Genomic DNA, 15,608 nt, shown 5'->3' with positions numbered 1-15,608 from the left:
AACTCAGGTGTGAGTGAGCACCTCAGTATCAGGCCTAGGGCAGACCTCCAGCTGGAAAGCACTGCAAGCCAGACCCACATGATCAGTTTGGCATCTAAATTGCTTTTGAAAATAACTCGCTTGTCTCTGAGGTGAAGCTCTGTGGTATCTCATCTGCTCAGGTCTGCTGGTGGAGACAAGACTGGGTCCTGTTTTGGAGAAATGATGGAAGACAAAATAATGTAGGAAAGATGCTGAAGCTGACACAGAAATAAGAGGAAGCTTAGAAGCACAGGGGTCCAAGAGTTGGCATCAAACTCAAAAACCCTACATGAAAGCATAACAAGAGATATGTTCCTGGGTCAGCTTCTGACTCTGCAGTTTTGGGTAAGGACTTGACATGCTGCTGAGGTGCTGAGCACTGGGCTGATGGTTCAAGGGTGAATTTTACTGTAGTCTCAAACAATTTGTCAAGTGACTAGTGTAAAATGTCTCTCCTCCTCAAGATTATGACACCTCATCTTGTGGGGCTACAGATTTGAGGGTTTGGTGGTTATTTAAGCCAACAGCAAGAATAAGCCCGCTGAGTGAGACCCAAGTAGCTGCTGATGGGTATCCAGGGACTGACCCGAGGGGTGTGCTTTGTCCTTTGATATCTGGGTCTGTCCTGAGCATCTGGACTCGGACAGTGGTAAGTGAGAAAAGAAGAACCTGGGAAATGGGGAGAGGGGGAAAAAAGTTGCAGGAGGCAAGGAGGTCTTAGCTAGACTGGCATCGTGGTGAACTGATAGCATCAGGGTAATCCCTTAGCAAAAGGGAACAGAAGCTTGCAATGCTGAAATGTCTTCCTCCCACCGTGGTGCCTCAGGCTCAAAGCTGGAGGATGTGCTAGGACTGTTTCTAGCTTGGTTGTCGGCATCATGGGTGAGTGTCCAGGTGCGTGACTGGGTAGGGGGGTGGATCAGGTTGCTCCACCGGAGCAGTCGGTTTAATGCTCTCTCCACTGGTATTAGGTTGTTGCAGAGTCAAGGTGGCGTGTCAGGCTCTGGGAGCTTTGGTGAGACCACTTGTAGGGGCAGGGGGCTGTGTTTAACCCTGCACGTGGCCAAGCGTGCTAAGAGGCTGCAGTCTGTGCAGACAGCCCCATTTCCAGCTCAGAAACTGACTGTGGTTTTCTGCCAGCACGAATAGGTCTGTGTCTGCACGGGAAGGGAGGAGGAGGGAACTGCACGATGCTATTCCTTACGCCTCCTAGGCGAAGGATGAGACAGACAGAGGTTTCCCCCGCGTCTGTGACGCTGGCGCGTTCCGCAGCCCGAGGCTGACGCCGGGCTGGCGAAGCCGCTCTGGGTCGCGGGCTGTCTGCGCGCCGCTCCCGAGGCACGCAGCAGGCTCGGCCGTGCGCCCGCTCGCCTCCATCCGCGCTCGCACGTAAGCTGTCCCTGCGGCCACCTGCCTCTGAATCACAGCGCTCGGGCCCTGGCCGAGAGCACGGGGATTTCCCAGCTACCAGCTCAAGGGTTTGCGTGCGGAGAAGCCTCCTCGCAGGCAGCTGGAAATCGTCTCCAAAGACACATTCCTGGACACGCCGGAGCTGAGAATGTCGCTGAGTGGGTGGAAGTCCCTGAGGATTTTGCTGTGTTTTGTGGGTTCTGTCCCTGCAGTGAGCACAGGGACACAAGGCACTGGCCTTGCTGCCACCCCCTGGTGTGGTGACTTTTTCTCCCGTGCATCCTTACATTTCCTGCAGCTCAGGGTATCTCCAAAGCCATCCGCCTCCACAGAATGGGCAAGTCCTGACACAGTTACCTGGCTGAGTGAAGGCATGAAAAAACCCTGGGTTAATGGGTCTCTGTGGGGCTGTGGCACCCTGAGAGGGGCCAGTGGAACCCCTCTGATGGGAGTTTGCTTGTTTTGTTTCTCTTGGAGTGGGCTGTAGGATTGCAGAGTGAGTGAAGGACAGCTTTATTTGTTCCTGCGCAAGGGTGATCCTTCCCTGGCCTCCTGTCCACACCTACCAATGCTGGGCACTCTTTTCCTGAGTTTCCCAGGGGAGAAACTGCTTTTGTATTTGACCTGGGAGATGCCAGGGTTGCAGAGAAGACATTGTGGCAGCAGGGACCTGTCTGAATGTGATTCTCTGGGCTTTTGAGTAGAGGGTGCCCACCACATCCCCTGAGGTGCTTTTCATTCACTGCCTGTGGGAGGAAGGAATATTTTAGCATTAACCAGGCATGGATGCCAAACAAGCAGACAGCAAAAGCACAAATATTTGGCTACCCCAACACATCTGTTTAGAAGCAACTCAACCCTAATTTTAAACAAAATGGGGAAGAAAATACATTAATTGAAGCCATGTCCTTAGGAACGCAATCCCTGGGCGGGGGCCCAGCAATGGCAGCCTCATTGGGAGATCACATGTCACACGGCCAAGACAACCACCCTGGCTCTGTTGTGAGCCCCTTGTGCTGCTTTTGGGCGCCCTGCAGAAGCTGAGGGAAGCTTACCTGGCTGTGTGAACATGTGGCACTCTTGCAGGAGTACATACTCTAGAAATATCAAACCTGCTCATTGCCCTCCCCACAGCAGCATCCTGTTTCTTGGGAATAACTCAATGTCAGGCATTAGCTGCTCCTGTTCTGCTTCATCTTTTGAGGGAAGGATCCAACCCTGGGAGATCCTAAAAAAAGATCAGCTGTTTTCCCAGCAGCCCCTCACTTCGTGTGTGGGACTTGGATTATTAGATTGGGAACAGCTGATCCAAAGTCTGTTGACAAATCCATGAAGAGTCAGTGAAGCTTAGACACTACTCCCCTGATAGCCTCCTTTGGTTGACCCCAGACTTTGTTAATCTCCCAGAGGCAAGCCTGCAAAAACAGCTTAAGATGGGAAACTGGTGTGTGAAATGAAAAAGAGGGATTCCCAAGCTTCTCATCTGCTTTTCCAATGAGCTCTGCAGCTCTTCCTGAGCTTAGTGGTGTTGCAGGTATCTGAGATATTTAGACTGAACTCACAGGTGATGAATGCCTGCACTGTGGTGCTGGTATGTGTCCAACACTACTGACAGACCACTGCCACGATGGTGTCTGCTATGTTACCTAGTGCCTCATGTGTCCCACAACACTGGTGTCCTTCTCCCCATCTCCTTCTTCACAGCAGAGGCAGCACAACCTGCCCAGCTGTCCCAGTTTGGCATACGGAGGTCTGTGGGAACTGTTGGAGGGAGGCGAGCCCCCTACTGCAGTAATCTGGGGGGCTGGCCTCCCTCTCAGAGCAGAACAAAACACATGAGCTCAGGGGCCACTGGGGTCTGGGAAGGAGGCTGGAGAAGCCCAATGTACAGAAATAGGGATAGGGAAGGAACCAACTGCCCCACAGCCCATGGGATGCCCATACTGCAGCACTCATCACTGGGTGAAGTCCTGAGGGACAGGCCCTGGCTCCCCATCAGGGCTGCCCCAAAGATCCATTGGATGCCCCTTAGGTGGTGATGTTTGGTGGTATCATTGGCTCTGTCCAATTGCCAGCTAGGGTTTCATTTCCATGGGCTCCCCGTCCATGCTGGAATTGGCCATGCTCTGACATGGAGAAAGGCAATGGTTAACAGCTGTGCCATCATTATTCTTACACAACCTCCTCCGTAGTACGCAGCCAGCCTCCGGGATGTAATAAGTACTAATGTCGTCCCGGGCAGAAGCGATGGGGGCAGGGAGTGCCTCAGAGGAAACCCTTGGCTCGTGTCAATCAGCACAGCTTTTTATTTTACAGATCACGCTGCAGAGCGCTTCCAAGTATGAACAAACCTAAATGAAGACAGCTGGCAGAGGCTCTTGTCATCTAATTCCTTCCAGATGTGTGGTCATATGCTGCAGTTTCTGACTAATGACATCCCAGAGGAAAGCCCTGGGGATGCAGCAGCAATGGGGCGGGTGAGGGGCATGCCAGGAACCTGTTGGTGGGCCGGCAGCACTGACTCCCCAGGAGCTGCTGCCTGGAGACCCTGGGGAGGGCGCCTCTTCTCTCCCCCTCTTCCCCTTAAGATCAGCAGGGCTCAATGGGTAGCACAGAGCTGCCTCTGCCACGCTTAGGCACACAGGCAGCTCCCCACAAGTGGGTAAAGCTACATATTCCAAGAGCTGTATCCAGCAGAGATAGCCACTTTATGGCCTGGAAGCAAAAAAAACCACACTTGGTAGGGTTGTGCTGGAGCAAATTAGTGATGTTTTCTGATAATGAATTGAGGTTGAAGCGTTTATGCTTCTTCCTGCTTGCGAGCCCATTCAGATCTCCCTGCGGGATGCCACAGAGATGTCTGAGAAATCAGTCTGGGTGGGAAGATTTGTAAATCCTGCCGCCTTCCTCTGAAATAGCTGCCCTGCACGTTCCCATTTTATGTTCATGCACAGCCTGGATTGTATTAGAGCTGTGCACAGTCTCCAGTGGGTTTAGTTTCTTCACCCCCCCTTGATGACCTGGGGCTTAGGAGATGCTCAGTGGCTTGGAGATGGATCAGGAACTCTGGGGGATGAGCCGTTCTGACCACAGGTGGGAGATCATATCTTCCTAGAATACTGTCTCCTTCACACTGCCTCTCAGAAACTGCAGCCCACCTGGGGCCAGTCTTGCTGCTTAGGAAGAGGAGTCATTTTGGGTGTACCCGTGGTCCCTGTGCTCCCCTCTTCCTCTCCACACCTTTGCAATTAACCTCTGAACTCTGGCTAATCCCAGGATTAGCACTTCATGGACTATTGGTTATGTCTTCCACCACCCCTTCTGTGTCCCGACATCTCTTACAAACTTGCAGGGGGGTCCGGAAAGCCAGGTTGCCCCTGTGAAGGGAGGAGGTTTGTAATGAATGCACGATGTCAGGAGCCTGAAGGGTGATGAGAGATAATCCGGGAGTCACCTGCGACTGATAATGATCTCCTGAAGCCTGGGACCAGGGTGGAGGGGCACAAAGAGCCTGAGGGGCTGTGGCAGCCACTTCAGCCTCCCTATCCTGGCCCCTTCTGCCAGGTAGAGTGGGCTGCAGAGGAAAGGAAAATCCTGGTAGGCTTTGAGTGAAGGTGTAAATATCTCCTCTGGCTGCGGGCAGGATGCAGGCAAAGGAGGTGCAGAGTCTCCTCCAGGACCTACTTATGCGTGTGTTTTCCCTTGTGAGGGTGTCCTTGAGCAAAGGGAGAATTTGCTCCTGGGGTTTATTCAATATCAGTGCTTGAGATGCACTCCAGGTCTGTGGGTAAGCTTTCTGCTCCCTTCTCAGCTCTCCCCTGCCTTGCTTATGCCTCCTTGGGGGCACTTCACAGCTCCCAGATGACTGATTTTCAAGGAGAGTCCCAGAGAGATTCTCATTTAACCTAACAGAGGCAGTGAAGTGACCTCTGTCACTTCTCCCTCAAGATGAAAACTCCCAGCCGTGATGAAGGATTGGCAGTACAGTCAATTTAGCCATGAGAGCTGCTTTTTATGTCCAAGACATCCAGCTGTGTAATGGACCACACGGTGGAAATAACAGAAGTAGAAAGAGACTCATGCTGGGGTTGGCCCAAAGGAAAACAGAGACTGCAGGGGACAGCCTCATAGATAGTGGTCAAGACATACTGAAGGGACCCAGTGCCCCTTCCCTTGTCTGAGGGGTTTGTCTCAGGTTTTCAGTGCCTGTTAACTCCTTGCCCTAAGTGCCTGTGCTCTCTCCTTCTCCTGTAACTCCATGAGTTTCTCCAGAACTCTGGGCCAGTGGAGAGGGGAGAACCCAGTTGCTGAAGCAATTCCTTGCCACACTGGCAAGGGGCTTTGGGCTGAGCCTGGTGAATGCTGCCTGGAGAGGAGAAAACCATTGGAAAAGTACCTGGAACTTGCAGCACTGTGTGCTGCAGGTTTCCTTTCTCCCTGGAGCAGAGGAGCAGCACTTTATTCTGCTTCCGCTTTGCCCTAAGGATGCAGAGGGGAGGGAAGCTGCTCCTCGGAGGCTGCCTGGGGAACAAAGAGGTTGGCATGAGCTGGCAGCTGGTTTTGCACCTCTTGTTACATGCTGGGAGCGGGACTGAGGGCAGGTGCAGACATGCTCAAGAGGAAATAGGCAATGAGCTCACCTCCCTGCCATACCATATGCTGTGTGTGTACAGGGTGTTTGGTTTCCTATCAATCCTGTCCAGAGATAGTTGGGACAGGAGATTCTGAGTCCATGGAACCTTATACCCAGGAAAGGCCTGGCTGCTCCCTGTTTGAATGGGTTTCAGTCATGCTTTGGCTCCCAGCTGGAGAATGGACTAGAGGGAAATCGGTGGTACTTTCCCATCTTCTCACTCTTCCTAGCAGTGGTGGTGAAGGGACTACCAGGAAAAGAGTATAGGAAATACAATTACAGGGTGCAAATATCTCTTAGGACAGCCAAACCTGCCCCATCTGATATCTGTGATATCAAGGGAGTGTACCCCAGGTGTGTACCCTGAGCCTCTGAGCAATACTTTGTTTGTAAACACTTGTTTAAAAAAAAAAAATTAAAAAATGAAAGACTTTTGAGATGATCTTAGTCTTGCCACATCACCAGGTGCTGGAAGAGCTCTGGCTGCCCACAGAGCAGGACTTGGGTAAGCCTCAGGCATGCCACTGGGGATTCCCTGGCTTCAGAGGAGAAAACTTCTGGGAATAAGCACCACCAGCTTCTGTGAAATGCTTTCATTCATTACTGTCCAGGCGGGAACTGATCCTGGCAAAAAGTGTCGAGGGGATGTGTTTCATTCCCAGCAGGGGCTGGTTTTGATCAGAAATGATCTGGTGCTGGACCTCAGTATGACTGATAACTGCAACCTGCTGTCCTGAGCACAGTTTGGCCCTGAGGAGGCTCACTTGTGTTTGCATTTGGAAAAGCCTCCCATGCTCTCAGCTCCTCACAGCTGAATGGCTTCCAAGGTGGCTTACTTTTTCCTCTTTTTATCTCCGTTATTATTTTTTAATAAAGTTCTTCGATTAGCTTCTGAGGCTTTGTGGTAAAGTGGCCTCAGATTTAATTTCCTCTCCTTGGCTACTCACAGTGGTTTCCAAGCCAGCTCAGCACTACTGTGAAGTGAGACTAAGTGTGGTGGCTCCCAGCAGGCTGAGAGGAAGCCCAGGACACTGACTCTGTCCTGATGCCACAGAGCTCTTTGGGAAATACCAGATGGGCCACGGGGTGAGGGAGAGCAACGGAGTAGGGGCAGAGTGTGGTGTGGGGAGTGCAGGTGTGGGATATCCACCCAAGTTAATCTCCTTGACTTCCTTCACCTCTGCATCTGCATCTCCTTGACTTCCTTCACCTCTGCATCTGTAGGGCTTTCCTCCACTCCCAAAAAGCACTGTTTATTAATATCAATTGTGTTATTAGTAATAGTAATTAAAACATCAGCAGTAATACCAATGCAGTGTTTGCTGCTATTTGAAGAACTGAGGACAGAAGGAACCAAGTCTGCATAGTGAGAAGACACTGCAGGTACCATCAGCTCTTCTCTTTGTACCACCTTCTCTGTCTTTTGCCCCTCTCCAAAGCGAAGAAAAAGCTTTTCCTGCTCTCCTTTAGGTGCTGGGGCTGCAGAAGGCCAGAGGTGTGGGGCCCCATCGCGAAGGCAGGTGGACTGTGGAAGTTCAGGCTGGGTTGCACTTGAGTCCTGGCTTGGCAAACACCACAGTGACAAACAAAGCTGACCTGGGAGTGCACTTCCAGCATTCCTGGGACAATTTGCTCACTGCAGGAGGACAGGACAAGTTCAAGGCTCATTTCCCCAGAGCACAAAGTGAGTGTGGTGGAAGCAGAGGCATGAATGGATCAGAGAACTGGAGAGGCATGAGGAGAAGCTTTGAGTTCCTTACTGAGAAGCCTGAGGCAACCTCACCCATAGCCGCTGGTAGACAGAGGGGACATCCTGGTTTAGGGTGAGCAACAAACAAGGAACCAAAAGGATAGGCATGCTCCTGGCCTCGTTGCCCTGTTGGGGCACACAGAGCATGGCTACATCCCTGCTGGCATTTTCCTTTGCAGAGTGATGAGGCAGAGCCACAGACAGGAAGGGAATATACCTTTACTGGAAAATACCATGTATTAGGATTGAGTGCTGTAGTGATTGGGCTTCCCAGAGAGAGGGCCACTGGTACTTGGAGGCACCACAAGGCTCTTGTGTTTGTGAACTTTAGTGATCAGCAAGCTCTTTACAAGCCTGCACTGCATCCAAACTGCTCTGGCCGCCTGTTCTCTACTGGCTGTTAATTCTCACTAATTCACTTGTCTAGAGCCTGAAGGCTCCTACATTCTCCTGATTACTGGGAGTCTGTGTGGAGGATGGAGATGCTTACATCCTCATTCACCTTTTCCCTCTCTTCCTTCCCTGCTGGGGTCCTTTGCTCTTTGGCTGTGTTTCTCCCTTACTGCAGTACCTCACCTCCCTGCCCAGCTTTGGTCCTTGGCTGGCCTGAGGGAAAGGCCATCCACTGCTAGCATATATTGCTTTGTTTGCCTTCATTTCCTCTCTCCCAAGTTGACGTGCTGAAGATAATATATCTCTCCCTCGCTTTGCCTCGCTTGCCTTTCCCGTTTACTGCATGTATTTATCTCTCTCTCTCCATCCCTGTGATTGAACCTCGGCAGGAAATTCAGATATGCTGAGTCATTAAAGTGACTAAGGAAAGGCCAGATCATAGCCTGAAACAGCAGAGGGAATGGAAATGGGCTCTCAGCTGATCCCCATCATCCACATCAGCTGGGAATGGGATCCCTCCTCCCTGTGCTAGCAACAGCCCCTGGCTGACCCCAGGAAACTGGAAATGCTTGCCTACCTGAGTGGGAAGTGGAATCTGCTGGGACAACTTCCTTGATGCTCCTTGCCCTGACTTTGGGTTGGAAGATGAACAAGTGCTTTGGGTAGTCCCTGGGAGGGGGGATAACCAGGAAGTCGTGTCTGGGAGTTCAGGGGCAGATCCCTTGAACTGTGCTCTGGAACCAGTGCGCTGGTGTTGGACGGCGGTGCTTGGGTCTGTGTGTGCATTGCTGCCGTGTTTGCATGTCCCTGTTCACACTGGGTGGTGCTGCTGAGGCCAAGCTGGGTGTACTCATGGGGTATGCTTTCCATGGGCAGACGTTTTGCCTTTCCTTGCTGCAACGTCATTCTCCATCTCTGTGCTGCATGGCCAGCTCTGACCCCTAAAATGACAGGATGGGAGCCAAAACAGGGAGCAATTTGCTGTAGCACATGCATGGCCTCAAACAAGGGAGCACTGTGGCGTATCTATAAGCTTGAAAAGGAAATAAGGGCAGTAGAATAAATGTTGCAAGGAGATGTAGAGAGGCTCTGGTCACAGCTTTCAGTTCAGGCGAATGGGGCACAGGCTGAAATGCAAAGCGGCCAGACTCCAGGCAGATAAAACGGGTGATTGTTCAACCCTTGAAACCAGCAAATAATTAAGCGCAGAACACATGAAATATTTTTAAATGACCAAGAAGAGCATTACCAATTGCTTTATAAAGTGCCCCAGGTGATGCTGTTTAGCCACTGGAGCCAGGATCTGGAAAGGCTTTGGCCAGGGTCAGGTTCTCAGGGCTGAGTGCCCAGCTGTGGCAATGGTAGGTAGCTGGACACATGCAGTCAGGAGAAACCCCAGTGAGAGCAAGGGGTGCTGTGGGGAGTAGAGGTTATATTTTGCTGAAGCTGATGCTCTGTGACCCTGCTACTGTTTTCCACTTGGGCCAGGAGGCAGGACACTATGATAGATGAGACCTCCTGTTTCTGTTTGGCAACAAGCAGGATAACAATCAGTGATGGCGTCTGGCATGGCAAAAGAGTGGCTTGTGGTAGCTGGCTGGACCGTGCCTTCTTCAGCTTCACTTCACTTGGTGCAGATCTGGTGGCATTCTTATGGCATGAAGTCACTGGATCTGGATGGGCAAGAGCTCTGGGCAAGGCTGGGCTTTGATGTGCTGTGGTTTTATTCTTGCAGCTTCCCCAAGAGATGTCTTTCAGGCAACATCCCAGCTTTCCCACGGGACAGTGCAAATGCCAGACATCATTAGGTCTAGAGCAGATGTAAGGAGAAGCCACAGCTATTCCCAGGTAACACTGCCCTGTCTTGGGCTTCGTGGGAGTGAGGTGAAGTGAGCAACCTGTCCAGAGCAGGTTCAGAGTTCCTAGCTGGATAAGGCAGATCTTGGGAATGACAGGAACTGGCAATCTTCATAAGCTATCCTGCTCCCTTTTTCTCTAAACACATGGATACTGGCCAGACCATATGAGGTTGGCTCGTGAATACTCGTGGTGTAAAAGTGCCTTGTGGGTTCTGCTAAGAGATCTCTTGTGTCCCCCACGTGGGATCTCGGTCAGCTGCAGCTCCCTCATGGAGTTCAGCCTGCCACCAGCACGCTTTAAGGGAAGCCAGACTAGAGCGCTAGCTGAGATGGCCCTTGGAAGTCACTGTCTCCCGCGCGGAAAGGAGCTTTATGAGCATTACTGGAAGCTGCTGTGGCTGAGTTACCAGAAATAAACCACTTCAATTTGGGGCCAAGTGCTCTCAGACCACTGAATTTCCCACTCTGGTAGCTGGGCCACCTTTCTAGTGCTTTTGCTTCTCAGCAGGGAGATATTCTGTAAATGCCACCCACTGCTCTGGCTGATTTGGGTGGGTGGCAATGAGGCAGGAAGACAAAGGTGGGTGCCTTGCCGAAGGCTCCTGTTAACATGCATTCTTTTCTTTTGGGTTTTTTTTTCCTCTTTTCTGGGAAATGGGTTTTAAAAGAAGTAGCAATAATAGCTCAGTTTCATTCACAGGCAATTGCAGGGCTGGGGGGCAGGAGGCAGCTGGAAAGAGATGCTCTGCCCACAGTCCAGGAGCAGAGGATGTGTCCTTGGGGAGGCACAGATACCTCAGATGGAGACTTTACACACATGGGGGTGGAAGATAAGTGGCCCTTAGCCAACACATCCCTGCTATTCTCCTGCCTGTCTTTGATTTTAAATAAACTGCAAACATGACGCACAAGCTACGTGTTAACCTGCTCCCCATCAGGAAACATGGGGGCTGATGCCTACACAGCCCTCAGCAGATGAGATTTTTTTTCCCATCAGCCCCAGAAAAGGGAGCAGGAACCTGTCAGCCTTGGGTCCTGGAGGGGAGACTGAGGCAAGGAAGGATTTGCCTGCTGCATGCAGGGGAGGGAGACCTGAGCCAAGTGCTTTAGTCCCAAATTCGTGTTTTCTCTTCTGTGGGAATACCTGGTGAAGAGGCAAAAACTGAGAACAGGGATGTACAAAGATTCTGTGTGGCTCAGGGCAAAAGTTGTCACTGGTACCACCTCTGTGTTAGGATGGAGCATCATCTGACAATTCAGGTCTACTGATAGTTTCCCTTGCTGAGCCTTTGAGCTTTGTAAAGACAAAGAGCCTGCCAGCAGATCCTCTTGGCCAGTGCTGCAAGTTTCTGTCTCCACCAGGATCCTTCTTCAAAGGTTTTTCGGTGGAAAGAGTTTGGCAAGAGCCCTCTGTGGCTGAGGCTGGTGCCCTTTTAGCAGCATGTTCTCCCTGCTGCACTGTGAAGAGCCAGCCCTGCCTGCAGCATGGCCAATGGACCAAATCTACCAACTTGGCCAATATCCTAAACCCAGATAACACAGTTGATTGCCAGGCAGTGCCTGGTTTTCTGCCCTGTAGTCAGGGAGAAAGAATGTGGGTGGCTCTGTGTGCTGAGGCTATCTATGCCATGGTAGTGGTTAGCCCTTCTTGGTGTTGATTTCCAGCTCCCTGGGGGTTGGGAACTACTAGGAACCCTTTGTGTGGTCCCATGTGGCCCAAGCTTGGATGCACGGAGCAATAATCCTACATTGAGGCAGTCCAGTCCAGTTCTGGTGTGGGTGAGGGTGATGTTGATGGAGGGTATTACTGTGCCCTCACTATGTCTCACACTTGGTATAACGTCGGATAGCTCACCGTACACATGGTGCTGCCTTACCCTGTCATGTCACCCTGTGGAGCTGGGATTGCAGGCCACAGCCCAAATTCTGACAGACCACATTCTCTGGCACAGGACCTGCTCCTTCTTATATCCTCTCTATTCTGAAGCCCTCAGAGGCCTGTGAGGAGCAGGTCACAGACTCTGCAAACCGTTCCTGCTCTTTGCTATCCCCCAGTCTTTTCCTTGTGATATGACTAGCAGTGGCTTCAGTGTATGATCAAAAGCCTGGTTTTCTCCATTTCCTGGAAAGGGCAATCCTTGCCACGTGGTGGGAATGGCTATGGATGTCAGGATGGAGGTGGACTTCTTCCCACAGAGCAAGCAAATGGCGTTGCAAGGACCAATTTCCCTACCCTTGATCCAGTAGAAGGTGTTAGTTGTTTTACCTGCAACCCAAAATACTCTGAGACAGACCCAGTTATCTCTCAGCAGAGGACATAGCAACTTGTTGAAGGGGCACGATCCACTTAAAAACGCACTTCTCTCCCATTGTTATTTCCATCCCCTTGCTGAGCTGGGAAGTTCCCAAGAGTGGAAGAGAACACTCATGCTCAGCTCCTGGCCGGGTCATGCGGTGCGTGTGTCAGCACTTTGGGTGCAATCAGTCTTCCTTTGGTCAGTGAGTTTCTTCCGTTGTTTGGGTGGGCCTTGCACAAACTTTGGGGGAGAGTGAAAGCTTTTTTAGAAAGTGGAATATATGACTGTGAAACCACAAGAGTGTTGGAGGGTCTCAGGCGTGGGTAGGAGAGCCTAAATGGCTCCTGGATTTCAGGATGTTAGTCACCATCACTATCACTTCCCTGGCCTACTACTCCCTGCTACCTACCTTTTGTCAGCATCCTAATTCTCCATGAATCATGTAAGATTTTGGGAAGACCATTCTTTCTTCACCATCTGTACAATTCATAGTGCCTCATGGCTGCTACTGTGACATAAAAAGATGTTAGTAAAATAACCACAACACACTCATTTTGGAAACATATGAGAATTCAAATTGACAGTTTCCCTCTATACTTAGTAGTAAAACCACAGGTCCTGGAAAAGCTCCAGCTGGTATGAGGCTTAGCACGCATAAGCATCCAGGAATATTTGAGGTATGATAAAGGGAAAAACTTTCCTACTGTCAGGCTGGTTAATGAAGGGGGAAACAATCTAAGGGTACAATGGGAGATGCTTCCTGTGATATTTTCAGAGGGGCTTAGACTAGTATCTCTCAGATAGTGCTGGTGATACCTGAGCAGGGTCACTTTCATGCCTACACCTCTATAATCTATCCTACTTTCTCTCCTGGAAGACAAAGTCCTGTTCAATATCTCTGGTTTTAGACTTCGGAGCTCTGTGATGGCTTGGGAGATCTCTGATGGGTTAAGCTGAGCCTAAGGAAAGGATTGCATCTATCTGTGGCCATCCTTTGTGAGAGGTATGCCATGTCAGTGACTGAAAGGGTTCCTGGGGGAGGGCTGCTAAACATAAAATAGGTAAAAGTGAGAAAAATATTGCTGAATTTATGGTGCCATTGTATGCTGGAGGAATTCCTGGAAGGGCTCCCTGGCAGAGGCAGGAGCTGTCCCAAAGAGCTAAGGACAATATCAACCCCAGGCACCATGTCTCTGGCCTCGAAAGGCAACAAGTCCCATTACATCTGGGCGTGATGGAAAAGACACTGGACTGAGCTACCATGACTGTGCATCCCATTACTTGGGTGGGTGTATCCAACATCTTACCTGAGTCTGCAGTGAAAGAATCTGGTCTGGCATCCCAGACACCACTATGCTTCCAAAAGAAAAATTACCTGCTTAATGGTTTGGGGTTTGGTTGTTTTTGTTTATTTAAGAAGCCAAGGGAAGGCATCTTAAACAAAAATCATATATAGTACAAAAGTCATTCATAGAACCTCTGGGTAAGCATCAGGATGCAGTGAGTGCTACAAATCTGTGACTCCTGTGATGATTAATCAGACACGAGGAGTAACAGTCCCTCAAGGATTCTTAGTTATGAAAGCGGTTTCTGTCTCAGGAAGTCCTGAGCTACAATCAGCCTGGAAGAGCATGCAGAGGTAATATCACTGTTGGCCTGCTCTTGTCTTCTTCTCCCTCAGGCATCTATCAGCCAGCATTGGAGACAGAGCACTTGGCTAGATTGATGCTCACTTTGACTCAGCACAGCTGTGCTTATTCCTTATGTGTGGAGCCACAGGGGGGCTGCTGTTGCATGTAGAGTTTTGCCCATGACTCTCCCTGTCACATCAGATCATAAATATCTTGCAAGGGAAAGCTTTACAGAGCCAAAATGTCATCCTCTTCCCTTTTCCCTCTGAAAAAGTGTATTGCCTCACATTCCCAAGCTGTTGATCAGTGCTGTCTCTGGTCACTGATGCCAGGGTGTGTGCCTTGTCTGCTGTCCCTGAGGGCCCCCAGACATGGAGTTGCGTGGGGCTGGGTAAGATCTCATCCTTTGGTGCAACTGTGTTTAGACCCTATCTCCACACTCAGAGTGGGAAGTGTGCCAAGAGAAGGGTGACCTCCAGGAGGTCAGAAGTAAGAGGACAGATGGCCCTTTGGTATCTTTAGCTGAGCACTGTATGATCTGTGCACTACAAATCCCCTTGGGAAGAAACTGCGCAGAGCCCTGTGGTGGGGAAAAGAGCAGGAGAGTGCATCCACAGGGCTGTGGGAAACCTTCTGGGTGCTGTGAGGGAGCTGGTGTTCACACCTTGTGAGGGATGAGGGGACTGCTGAAGTGAGGTCCACATTGCTTTGAGATTTAGTGAGAGGCACAGCTGATGCCAGCTGATGCTCCTGGGCACCATCATACAAAATCCAGGTGGCACAGGAAGATGTCTCCCACCTTGGTGCTGCAGTATGTACCAAGGCTGAAGAGCTTTCCAGAGAAGTCTGTCAGGGAGATGTGGGGCTTGGTGTGGAGAGGCAGGCACGATCCTTTGGTCTGGGATGCTGCCTTGGAAAGACCCTCCTGAGCAGTGGCTCATGTCCGGCACAGTGTGCTGGCTCTGCTGGCAGAGGGTGCCTGTCAAACACTCCTGGAGGAGCCTCTGCTTGTGGAAAGACCTGCCAGGCTCCTCCTGCTCCTTCCCTCCCTTTTGCCTGGTGCTCTCCGTTGGGATCAGTGGCTGACACAGAGGATTTTTTTGTTATGCCGTTTTCCTTTTTCCTCTACGAAGGGCAGAAAAGGCCAGGATGGAGACGAGCAGCTCCGCTTTCACACCAGAAAAGATGGCTGGCTAAGGGGGAAGGCGAGCCAGGCGCCAGGGGTGGGGCACAGCCAGGGGCCCGGCCCCGAGCAGGAAGCCGGGCACCCCTGCCATATTTGCGCAGGGCTGAGGCCTGCCCCCGTGCCCCCTGCTCCCAGTGCCGTCCCCCTGTGACCCGCTCCCACCAAATGGCTGCCCCCCCGGCCCCGGCAGGGCTCTCCACACAACGGAGGGGCTGTGTGACCTGCCTGCTCCCAACTTGGTTGCTATAGGAAAGGGAAGAGGCTGGAGAGAATGTGTGGGGCCTATTCACACCCCCAGCCCCGATTCACGGTGCCCCTGAGGTAATGTTTGCCCGGCTCGCCGTGATCTTGCCTGATAAAGGGGCCTCCTAAAAGTCAGGGGGGACACGCCAGACCAAAGAGTCTGGGAGAAATATTTGCCTTGAATG

This window comes from Haemorhous mexicanus, chromosome 3 (assembly GCF_027477595.1).
Source record: "Haemorhous mexicanus isolate bHaeMex1 chromosome 3, bHaeMex1.pri, whole genome shotgun sequence".
Taxonomy (NCBI): domain Eukaryota; kingdom Metazoa; phylum Chordata; class Aves; order Passeriformes; family Fringillidae; genus Haemorhous; species Haemorhous mexicanus.
The sequence above is the reverse complement of the archived record's forward strand: the minus strand, read 5'-3'. Positions refer to the sequence as shown.